This window comes from Lolium perenne, chromosome 3 (assembly GCF_019359855.2).
Source record: "Lolium perenne isolate Kyuss_39 chromosome 3, Kyuss_2.0, whole genome shotgun sequence".
NCBI classification, from domain to species: Eukaryota; Viridiplantae; Streptophyta; class Magnoliopsida; order Poales; family Poaceae; genus Lolium; species Lolium perenne.
The window spans coordinates 276,162,480-276,173,313 of record NC_067246.2 but is presented as its reverse complement, the minus strand read 5'-3'; the positions used below and the strand labels follow the sequence as shown (position 1 = coordinate 276,173,313).

Genomic DNA, 10,834 nt, shown 5'->3' with positions numbered 1-10,834 from the left:
AACAGAACCCATATCGTCGGGTTAGGCCCATAGGCGACGAAAAATACCCCTTAGCGGACGATTTTGAGACGTTGTCTATCAGAACTTTTCTTGTAGTGCTATTTCTTTGGAAAATAGGTCCTCTGGCCACAGATCCTTATAAACAATGTCTAACAAATATAGAATAATATCTCGTAAACATAGAAGAATATATAATAAACATAAAATATTATCAAATAGCATAAAATATTATCAAATGTACCATGATAAATCAAATAAAATGTGCCATAGTTTGAGAAAAATATAAAAATTACAATTGAGATTGTCTAACTCAAATTGGGCGCTCGAGGATCTCCTTCTGTCTCTTCTCGAACCAAGCTCTCTTTGCCTCGCTCATGTTGGTCAAGTCGGCGTTCATGATGAGGTTGTCCTCGGCTTGGCGTTTGAGCTCAACTTCCTTCGCCTTCAGCTCCACCTCTTTGGCCCTTGCCATTGCTATGAGCTCAAGTTCTCTCTCTTTGAGCTCAAGTTCTTTAGCTTTGGTCTTGGCCTTGACCTCTTCAATCTCAAGCTTCTTCTGCTGGACATCAAAGAATTTCTTCCTGTCCTCTTCTTTCTCCCGGCGCCTCCTCTCATCCCTCTTGTCCGTGGACACCTCTCTGTCCGCATGCATCTCCTTCAAAGTGCCGTACAATAGCATGGACGAAGCATCACGCTTCATGTCGGCTTTGGTTGACTTGTGGCCGCGTGGACGACTTGCACGAGAAGCGGAGCTACCGCAAGGCTGCCCACCATCAAGGTCAATGACAGTGGCATCTTTGGCGGGATTGTTGCCAATCAAGGTCGCCATGTACCCCTCGTACCCCTCCTGGAACTTGGGGGTGCCGTGGAGTTCCTTCCAACAATGAGGGAAGGCAAAGGTCTTCTCTCCATTGTTGACTTTGTAGAATTCCAAAGCTCGCCACACCTAGAGCAAAGTGAGACAACAACGATAAACAGATGTGCAAACATCGGATGAATAAGTTGAGGTTAAGAATCATACCAAGTCCTTCACACCCATGCCATTAACGGGGACCCGCTTCGCGTGATCATACGCCGCCTGGAACTTGTTGCATTCCGTTTGAATTGCTCCCCACCTCTTTTGGAGCGATATTTCGTTGCGGTCGCTCTCAAATGGCTCCTGTCCATATTTGTGATGTTCATGGAAGTATTCATAGATCCGGCGCCAGAATGCGGTCCCCTTCTGCTCGGCACCCGTCAACGCATCTTGCCCGATGGTCAACCATCCATCGACGAGCACCTTGTCCTCCTTCTCCGTGTAGTTGCCGGTTCGTTTGCTTACCCGGCGGGCTCGAGCTTGTGCAGCTGCGGCTTGTGTGAGGGCCTCACCGAACAACGGCTCCTCCGCGATGTTTATGCTGCCGGGACCGGCAGTTGTGCCCTCCTGTGTGTCAATGGGAGGTGGCTGGGGAACCTGCTGTGTCGAAGGATATGGCAGGGTCGTCGGCATTGTCTGCGCGAAAGACGGAGGGGCCTGCACGGTGGACGGTGACTGCGCGCGCGCGGCCGACATATCGTCGAACAGGTTGCGTGCACCGGCCATCGCAGCTGCTTCCAGGTTCTTGGGGCCTTTGGAGTTCGCCGGCGCACGGTTCAGGTCAATGGACGAAGGTGACGGCCCCGTCATGGACTCACCCACCTCCGGTGACCCATCCCGTGACTGGTACGCCTGCCGCCCTGAATGCGCCCCCATTTCGTGCCAAAACGGGGCAGTCGGTGGGGCAGTTGACTTTGGAGGAAGGGGTCGGGTCACGGACGAGGCCGAGCTCCCCCCCGAGGCCGCGCCGGTGCCGGGGATGATCATGTGCTGGCCGAGCGCTGCGTGGCCGTAAAAGAGCATGGCATGCGCCTGCTGCTCTTGAAGGAGAGTGGTCTTCGCGAGCGTTTGGAGTTCGAGGAGCTGCTCCGCTGCCCGCACCCGCTCCTCCTCGGCGGCGGCGTTCTTCTTCCGCAGATTACACGCCCTGCGCCGCACCCCCCGCTTCTTGCTCTCCATCGCCCTCTGCTCCGCGGTGAGGTCGGGCTTCGCCTTCTTCGTCGGCGGCCCGGGCTCCACGACCACCGGAGCGTCCAGTTCAGGAGCCGCCTCCACGGCAGGAGCGGCAACGGCCGCGGGCAGTGCGTCCTCTCGGATGGTGGCGGTGGTGGCGGTGGCGGCGGCAGTCGCTTCGTCGGCCATCTCTAGGTTTTGGGAGTACAGTGGAGTGTTTCTGTTTTGGGAGGCAGACAGGCGGGCCAGGGGCGGACAAGGGGAGGACGCGAGCGACCAGCCTTTCGCGTCCGCGGCCACGCAAACTCGTCCAAGATTTGGGCCGGGTTTGGGTCGTCCCGGACGCCGCGGCCATCCGTTTTAGGGATGGGTCCGCGCGCTGGGCCGCGTTTTTGTCCGTTTAGACCCATCCGGACGCGCGGGCGCGGGATGGGTCGCCCGGTTAGAGATGCCCTAACTGACCATCGGCTAGGGAATAAATCCCAGCACCTAGTCTCCCGATGTACATGCTCTCGCGGCCGCCGCGACGCCGCGTAGCTCTCCCGCAAGCGCGCCAGCCTGCGCCGACCAAGTCAGCGGTCTGACTGGCACCCAAGCTCACCCCCACCGCGCCTCCCCATTGTTCCAATGGCTGGCGTGCTCTGTGTGACTGTGTTTGAAGAAATGTCCCACGTAAGGTAGGTGTTGTGTGCTTGCAATGAAAAATCACCATGCAAGTCAGTGTAACTTGTGACGGTTGACTAGTTCACTCATGAAACAGAGTTTCGTGACCAGTTTATAACATTTTGAAAGTTTAGGCACCGTTTGAAAGCCCTGTTTTTTGAAGTATTCTAAGAATACTTCAGTATCTAAAAATTCTAGAGTAAAGAATGCTTTAAGGCGTTTTGGTATATGGTGGTTTTGGAAACCGAAGTGTAACCAAAACTGTGTTTTTTTTCTGTATTAGAAACTTCAGCCCGACCTCTTTTTCCCTGAACGGAGAACGTCAGTTCGTGCCCCTAGCAGAACACATTGCTTCCTCTCATCATATTCTCCTATGGCGCCTACGGAGAAGTCTTCTTCTTCAGTCATGCAGAAAGGAATCTCAGCACCTAGAAAAGAATGGGTAAATACTACACATCGCAGGCCGACGGGAAGCAAAACATCGGACTGATCGGACGCCACCCATTCCCATTACATCGTACGGCCTCTGCATCAATGCTTCCCAGGAATTTTTTGGCCCATAACATCGCACCTTGCCGCACCTCCTGCCCCCAAAATTTCTGTTTGCGCTTATCCCCTAGATTGCTCCCAAAAATTGTGGCTGCATCTCTCCAAATCGATCTGCTGGCATTGCATCTGCTTCTGCTCTCTCCGTCGCGCCGCCAATCATCTCCCCACCGCCGCAACCCCAGCAGAGACCTCCGCCTCAACGAGGTCCGGGCCCTGCGCTGTCACGCATGCCGCACAGTCGCGGGGAGTTGTCGCTGGGGACTCCCTGACCGCCGCCGGCCGGCGGTCTAGACTCGGAGGCGGCATAGCCGGGCTGACCAAGCTACGCTCCACATGAAGCAGTGGATCGAAGGTTGCTTCCCTGATCGACTACTCGAACCGGGTAGGTAACTGCAGCTGACCTAGGTTCCCAATCTTGGTTTCAATTCTTTGTAAAGTAACATTAGCTGGTTAACTTTCATCACATAAGTACACAACCACACGATCGATCTGTTGAGATAGCAACATCTGAAATCTCTAATATTAATATAGTGTATATAAAATTTGTGTGCTTCCAATACAAATGATTTTGTGTTAAGACAGCATTGATCTCCTGCTACGGGTATATGAATTTCTATGCTTCTAATATAGATGATTTACGTTGACAAAACAATAATCTCTTGTTTGAAAATATCCATGCTTCATATGTACAATATATGTTTTTCTTTGGTCTACATAGTTTGCTACCTACGACCATGCTTCTTCCTTTTTGATTTTTGTTATAGTCATTTTTTGTACCATTGTATTTCTGATATTGCCCTCATGCTGCTAGTTATGTTTCAGGCTTTGAAGCTTCTACATTACTAGTTGCTAGTTACGTCCAGATAGCATAAAATTGATGCTTCTACATCAATTATGTGCTTCGTTCTGAAAGTTTGCATGAATAGAATCATGCTTCTACCTTTTTTTTATTTGTTGTTTAAATTAACAATAACATTTCATTTTAAACATCATCCATGCTTCCTTCATTTCTTATATATCTTGCCAATGATTCAATTCAACACATTGTAGATTACCTTTTTTCAATGGTTGCTAGGTATTGGCTGGCTACTACGGCATTGGCGATGGGCATGTCGAGGCGAGATTATATTGGTCAATGTCTCCTGTTTGAAGGACCACCGCTAGGACGAGCAGACCGGTGTGCTTGTGCATGTACCTCGGTGCCCTTCACCAACGGGTGTAGGCACTCCAGGAGGCAGTGAGGTTTACAAGTTGTGGCATGTGGTTGTTGTTACAGGTTAGTGACGAGCCTCCTATATGTTCCCAGTAAACACTCATGTGCCATGGCCATGAGATGTGGAAGGCGGGCATTGTGGCAGACGGTACAAACCTTGTATCCTTCCACATATTGTATGTTCAGTTGTGTTTCCATGACATGTATGCTTTCATTTTGAACATGCTCCCCAACCATTTTATATTGTTGATCAAGCTGGTTGCATCATCACACAATCGGTGGCAACTATTATTATACTTTCATTTTCAAATTTCTCTGCTTCTACATTGTACTCATTACATGTTGCATTACCGCAAACTTGGTGCTTCTGTTTGTCCATGCTTCCAACTAATTTGGATTGATCATGACTCTTTTTTTTCTATCATTTTACTCTGCAGATCACATCTCCATACAATGTATGACGCCAAGCCAGATTCTATGGTGAAAGGCTGTTTTGCAGTGTGGTAGTACACCTGGGCATGAACTTGTACTAGATGTGTGTTGGTCTTCTATAATTCTGGTCTTGTTGGTCTTGTATAATTCTGGTGTTGTTGGCCATTTGTTGAAGCAAGAAATGAAGGAAGCATCTTTCAGCTTTTGGTGTTGAAGCATTGAGTGATAAGCCATGAAGCTTTATCTAATTTTGTATGAAACACTAAATGTAGTATACTAAATACAATTCTTAGTTTGGTAATTTTGTTGTCGGTCATTTTTTGAAGCAAGAAATGAAGGAAGCATGCTTCATCCATTTTCAGTTTTTGGTGTTGAAGCATTGAGTGATAAGCCATGAAGCTTGATCCAATTTTGGATGAAGCATCAAATGTAGTAAACCAATTTTTTTTACTTATTAGATGCACATACTGATTCGTTCCAAGGATGTCTAATTATTATGATAGTAATGAAAATGATTTTATTATTGCTCCAAACAAAGCCATATTGTTTGAAGCAGGTTTCGTTGATGGAAGCTATGGATGTTACTGAAACAAAACTTCTATTAAATCAAAGGATTTTTATTCAGTGCGGAAGAAAATTATCCTACCTATGAAAATAAAATTGAGTTAAGTTGCATTAGAAGCAAATTTTATTTTATTTAGATAACAAGAAACAAGGTTGGCTTCCTAACAAGATCTGAAATTAGTTTCCAAATATACAAGATATATAAACAAAATCAGAGTAGTCAGGGGAATCCCACGTTATTAGCGCCGTAGTTACCAGAAAAGATCGCTCTAGTAAATGCCGATTCTGGCGTGACTTGAAAGCAAATAGCTACATGCAAACCGCACCCTGGCCCACTCTACTTTCTGGATCATCGGACGGACGAAGCACAAGAAATCGTACGTCGGAAAAGGAGTCCGATGGGAAGCTATCTATCGGCATCCGATGCCTAGCGCTCCCCGAATGAATGTCCGCTCTGCTCTATTCTTGCTGAGATCTATGGCATGATATTATTTTCAACTTGATTGCATCATTGATGTCATGTAAGGCAGCATATTCTTGCAGAGGATTCCCTTCGATTCTCAACGGACACCAAAAAATCAGGTTTTTGGTACTCCGCAGCCTCTCCGTACTTCTGGTGCATGGTTGCATGCATGAATCCAGCCCAGATCCAGTGCAAATCTATTCCGTTTGGTTCACCTGCATTATATTTTCAAGTTAGCTTTCACCTCCTGGTAAAGATATGTTTGATTTTCATCCTTGGCGAGCTCTCCAATGTCTGCTTATGATAAGTGCATTCAACACAATAAGAAAATATCGGCTTATGGTCTCACTGCTATGATGAAACAGCATTTATAGAAAAATAGCAACTTGTTCTTCCACATAAACAAAATCTGTATTTGTTACTCCGTAGATGGCATAGATCGATCAAAAGGGATCGCATGCAACGTAACAACCGGCCAAAGGGACGGTTGTCTGAGGGGCGGTAAAACCACTTCCCAAACGCACTGCAGTTTTCGCCAAGACTGAGGAGTACTACCGTGTCACTTTGGTCGACGTTTGAATGTACCGGCACATGTCTTAGCTCGGAGTTGTGAAGCAAATTCTAGTAATTTTTATGTAAATGTTATCCCAGACTTGATTAGGGATGAACTTTGTATTGATGTTAGTTGATCAATAAAGTGCCGAACATTCTCAAAAAGGAGTACTACCGTGTCAAGAAACTGCAATATTCATTGCCCATGCACTAGAATACTTCAGTTTTGGTACACTGTGGTTTAGGTAAAAATGGAGATGTGACTCAACAACTCATCTCTCCTCTAGCGGTGCGTTTTGCTCCTTACAAAATTCGCGATCGCGCCCGCCTCACGGCGTGCAGTTCTCGTGCCAAATGCCAAGTGACCCGACGCAAATGGAGTATGAACGTGCCGAAACCCCGCGCGCACCGGCGCGTCTCTCGGCTCACGCCATGCCCACACCACCACAAGGCGAAGCCGCGATCAGGGGATCGCAGTCGTACGGGGAGGAGCCAGAGGAAGGACAGAGACCCAACGAGAGCGAAACAAGATCGCCGCTAGCTAGCTTGGTCGGATCGTCGGGACGCGGGACGCGATGGGCGAGCGCAAGATCGGCGTGGCCATGGACTTCTCGGCGAGCAGCAAGAAGGCGTTGTGTTGGGCGGCCGACAACCTCCTCCGCAAGGGCGATACCCTCGTCCTCCTCCACATCCAGCACCGCGGCCGTGACGAGGCCAAGCACGTCCTCTGGTCTCACTCCGGATCCCGTAAGATCCAAGACACTGCACGCACCTTCCCCCTATTCATCATCGCGCGCGCACCTTGTTGCATCCACTGACCTGTCTTGTCCCCTTCCCTGCCGATCATATCGGTTGCAGCGCTGATCCCGCTCGAGGAGCTCAAGGACACGGCGGTACGGCAGCGCTACGACATACCCGCCGACGCCGAGGTGTTCGACATGCTCGAGACGGTGGCCCGGGAGAAGGAGGTGCGCTCCTGTGTAATTTTCTTGCCTTCCTTTTCTCAAGTTGATGTGATGTTGTGCATCTTACTCGCCCGATCGATCAGCTATCCGTGGTGCTCAAGTTGTACTGGGGCGATCCGATCGAGGGAGAAGGTGTGCGAGGCGGTGGCGGAGCTCAGCCTCGAATCGCTTGTCATGGGCAGCCGCGGTCTCGGCCAGATCCAGAGGTCTGTCATTAGCTACTAAACTGCTTTCTGAAATTTATCCATTCAGAAGTGTCATTCGTCAGAAACCATTCCCTGCTTGTGTCAATCTGATAAAACTAAAACATCAGGACGTGCATGCATTCATGCTTGTGAATTTGAATGGTGTACAAGGCTATAAGCATTACTTGGCTCCTTTTTTTTTACATTAACGCTTCTTATTTTTATGCACGATCCTTCTGGGAAGTGTGACGAACTACGTCTTGTCGAATGCATCTTGCCCTGTGACTGTCGTCAAGGCAAAATAGACATCGGCGTTATAGCAATGCGCTCTTTTTTTTTTTGCAGGAGTACGAATATTCAATTTGAGGAGAAAACATATGATGCATCTTTTATGTCCTTGTTTTATCCAAAATCGCATTGTACATTTGTACTTTCATTTGCACTAGAAGCTGTGGTTTTCTTAATCTATGCCCCGATAGTTGTGGTTTTGTGATATCTACTCTTTGTTATTTGTAGACTTGGATATAAAAAGGGATTTGCTAGTTCTCTAGCTAAGAACTAAGTTCATGCTCAGTTAAATTCTACACCGTTTCATTTGTATCGTGATTCGTGCATATGAGTTGCAATTTGAGTCGCAACTAGATTTTTTTCAGTTGCCAGTGAAATTTTAACTATTCTTTTTTCAGTTGCAAGTGGAAATGCAAATAAGAAAAATTATTTGGACAGTTAGATTTGCTTCATGTTTTGTGCTAATCATCAGTTGCAACGTCAGTTGCAACTAAGATTTGATGATATAATCTTATCAGTCGACTAAGAAATAGTTACACCCATATAAAAATGTAATGTTTGGAAAATTTGATGATAGAGCAGCAGGCCATCACATAATAAATTCAACTGACTTGTTTTCCACTACGAACTGGAAAAGAACCTTTCAGCCAAGATTGTCCTAATAAATTTTGAAGTTACAAACATAAAGTCAATCTCCAGTGCTAGATGGCAATGTCCCACAAGGTGACATCTATACCATACCAGCACTCCAGCTGGGAGACCTTACTGCTTATACTATCCGGTGCAAACGGAATACTTCATCATAGAAGAAGAAAACATAAACATATAGTGCACGCTGAGAGATACTCCAGGCTGTGAATTAAGTTACACAGCAGGGAGTAACAGAAAAGTGAGATACTATAGCACGTCAGCTATCACTCTCTGTCTTGTCTGGTGGCGCCTGTTCCTCTCCTCACACCTACGGCGATCTCCTCGCCGGACTCCTCCCCTTGTCACCAGCCGCCACGGCTAGCGGACAATGAGCGGGAGGAGTGTCGGTTGGTAGTAGTTATAGGTGATAGTTGGAGAATATTACGTGTATTGATTGTTGCCTCAATGGGCTGTTTATATAGAGTACAAGCCTTGGAGTACAAGAATAAAAAAAGATAGATTACAACTCAAACTACCAAATCGGTATATACTCTAATACTCCCGCAGTGTCAATGTTTGGTGAAACGATGTTGAGACTGGAGAGCGTATGTCGGTGAAGGATGCAGTTGTGGATATACTTTATGGGTATTGCCAATGACGTAGTCAAGAATCGGCGAACCCGGGTGGCCCACAGATGGTGGTGGAGGCATATGGCCCATCGGGCGTCTCAGTTGTTGTTGATTGAAGATGGATGAAATCCAGCCCAGGAACAGGAGCCGGATCCTAACCGACCTACGCCAGAAGTCGGATCCATAAAGACCCATGAAGTGTCCGGATCCATGATGACAAGTTAGGAAGTAAGTGGATCCTTGACGTACACGGCAATGTATATTCCGTAGTTAGGCATCTTGTATTCCGGTTAGGACTCTTTGTAGAAACTCTAGATCCTATCGCCTTTATATGTTGGATCTTGGGAGCCCTAGAGGCACAACCACAACTCATTATAACAACGACGCGAAAGCGTCCAGATAATTCCAGATAAGCAGCAGTAGACCCTGCCTCCGAGCAGCGTGTTCCGAAGCTGGCCAAACCGCGTACCACCATCCCGGTAGCTCTCCGCCCAATGTCCCCTACTTCTTCTACCCTCCGTGAGGATCCCTCCTCCGCCCCATGCCCCCTACTTCTTCTCCCCTCCGTGAGGATCCCTCCTCTGTAACGACAGTTGGCGCCCACCATGGGGCCAGCGGCATCTGGAGGCCGAAACCGAGCGGGTTCCGCCTTGGGAGGCATCAGCGACACCATCGCCGTGGGGCACGTCTTGTACGCCGGCAACTTTCCGTTCGTCCCTCAGGACGAGTGCTGGATTCCGGCTAGGGCAGAGCCCGTCAAGCTCTCCATCATCCCGATCGGCGGGATACACATCTTCATCGACGAGACCGTCGATTCCGATGGAAACGCACTGGTAAGTAATGCAGCCGCAACCGCCGCCGAGATGGATACGGCTGCCAAGATCTGATCTGAGTCGCAAGAGCTTCCTAAGTAAGATTCCGCCTTAGATCTAAAAATTTCAAAGCCCATCCTATCCGCCTCTGAGCAGGAAACAGTGGTGGTGGACCAATGCAGATCCGCCTGGGTTTTCCAGGTGTTACAGAAGCAGAGGTGTCACTTCGTGCACTTCCTCGCGCACACAACAGGATCTGCCCCTCCTCAGGAAGGTGATGGACCCATGCAGGCAGAGGAGTCCGGAGACAACAATGAACCGGATCACCAAGAAGGTGCCGGAGAAAATGAAGACTCGATACTCGAGAACCTTAGCCCACTATCCAGCGACACATCCTCTATAGATTCATAAGAGTATAATGTTCTAATGAAGGAGATGGAGGATAGGGAGAAAGTTGAGGCCGAATCCGCTTCGCCTAAGCAGGTCTTCATGACCCTGGCTGGCTTGGATGAGGATGATGACCCAGAGAAAACTCCGCTCAATGCAACAATCCCTGTCCGTCCTAGTCGAGCGCACCGCCACGGCCCCGTGCCCGTGTGATGCCGGAAGCACCGCCAGGCCAGAGCCTCAAGTTTTACTACAGGATGACTGAGGAGGCGCTAGTACAGATAGCAGGCAAGGAAGGAGAACACATTCAACAAAAGGAGATCCTCTGTAAAGTTCTCCATATTAGGAGAAAGTTCAAAGAAAACCTGTGAAGTTGACAAGGTTTTAGATGCTTACCAACGGCCTCACTACTGAGCAGATCCCAACCAGCTTCGGCTTGGCTCATGTAGGTCCGGAGAGATTTGACCTCTTCC

The 10,834-nt window shown here is 48.3% G+C and overlaps 1 long non-coding RNA gene and 1 pseudogene across 1 annotated transcript; both read left to right on the top strand.

The window, feature by feature from the left end:
• Positions 1 to 3,158: 3,158 nt before the first annotated feature.
• Positions 3,159 to 5,192, top strand: LOC127338695 (uncharacterized). Its single transcript, XR_007874459.2, has 3 exons — positions 3,159 to 3,623; positions 4,317 to 4,517; positions 4,892 to 5,192. It is a non-coding gene; the product is annotated as an uncharacterized lncRNA (long non-coding RNA).
• Positions 5,193 to 6,832: 1,640 nt separating this feature from the next.
• LOC127340029 (uncharacterized) lies at positions 6,833 to 10,574 on the top strand (annotated as a pseudogene).
• Positions 10,575 to 10,834: the final 260 nt, after the last annotated feature.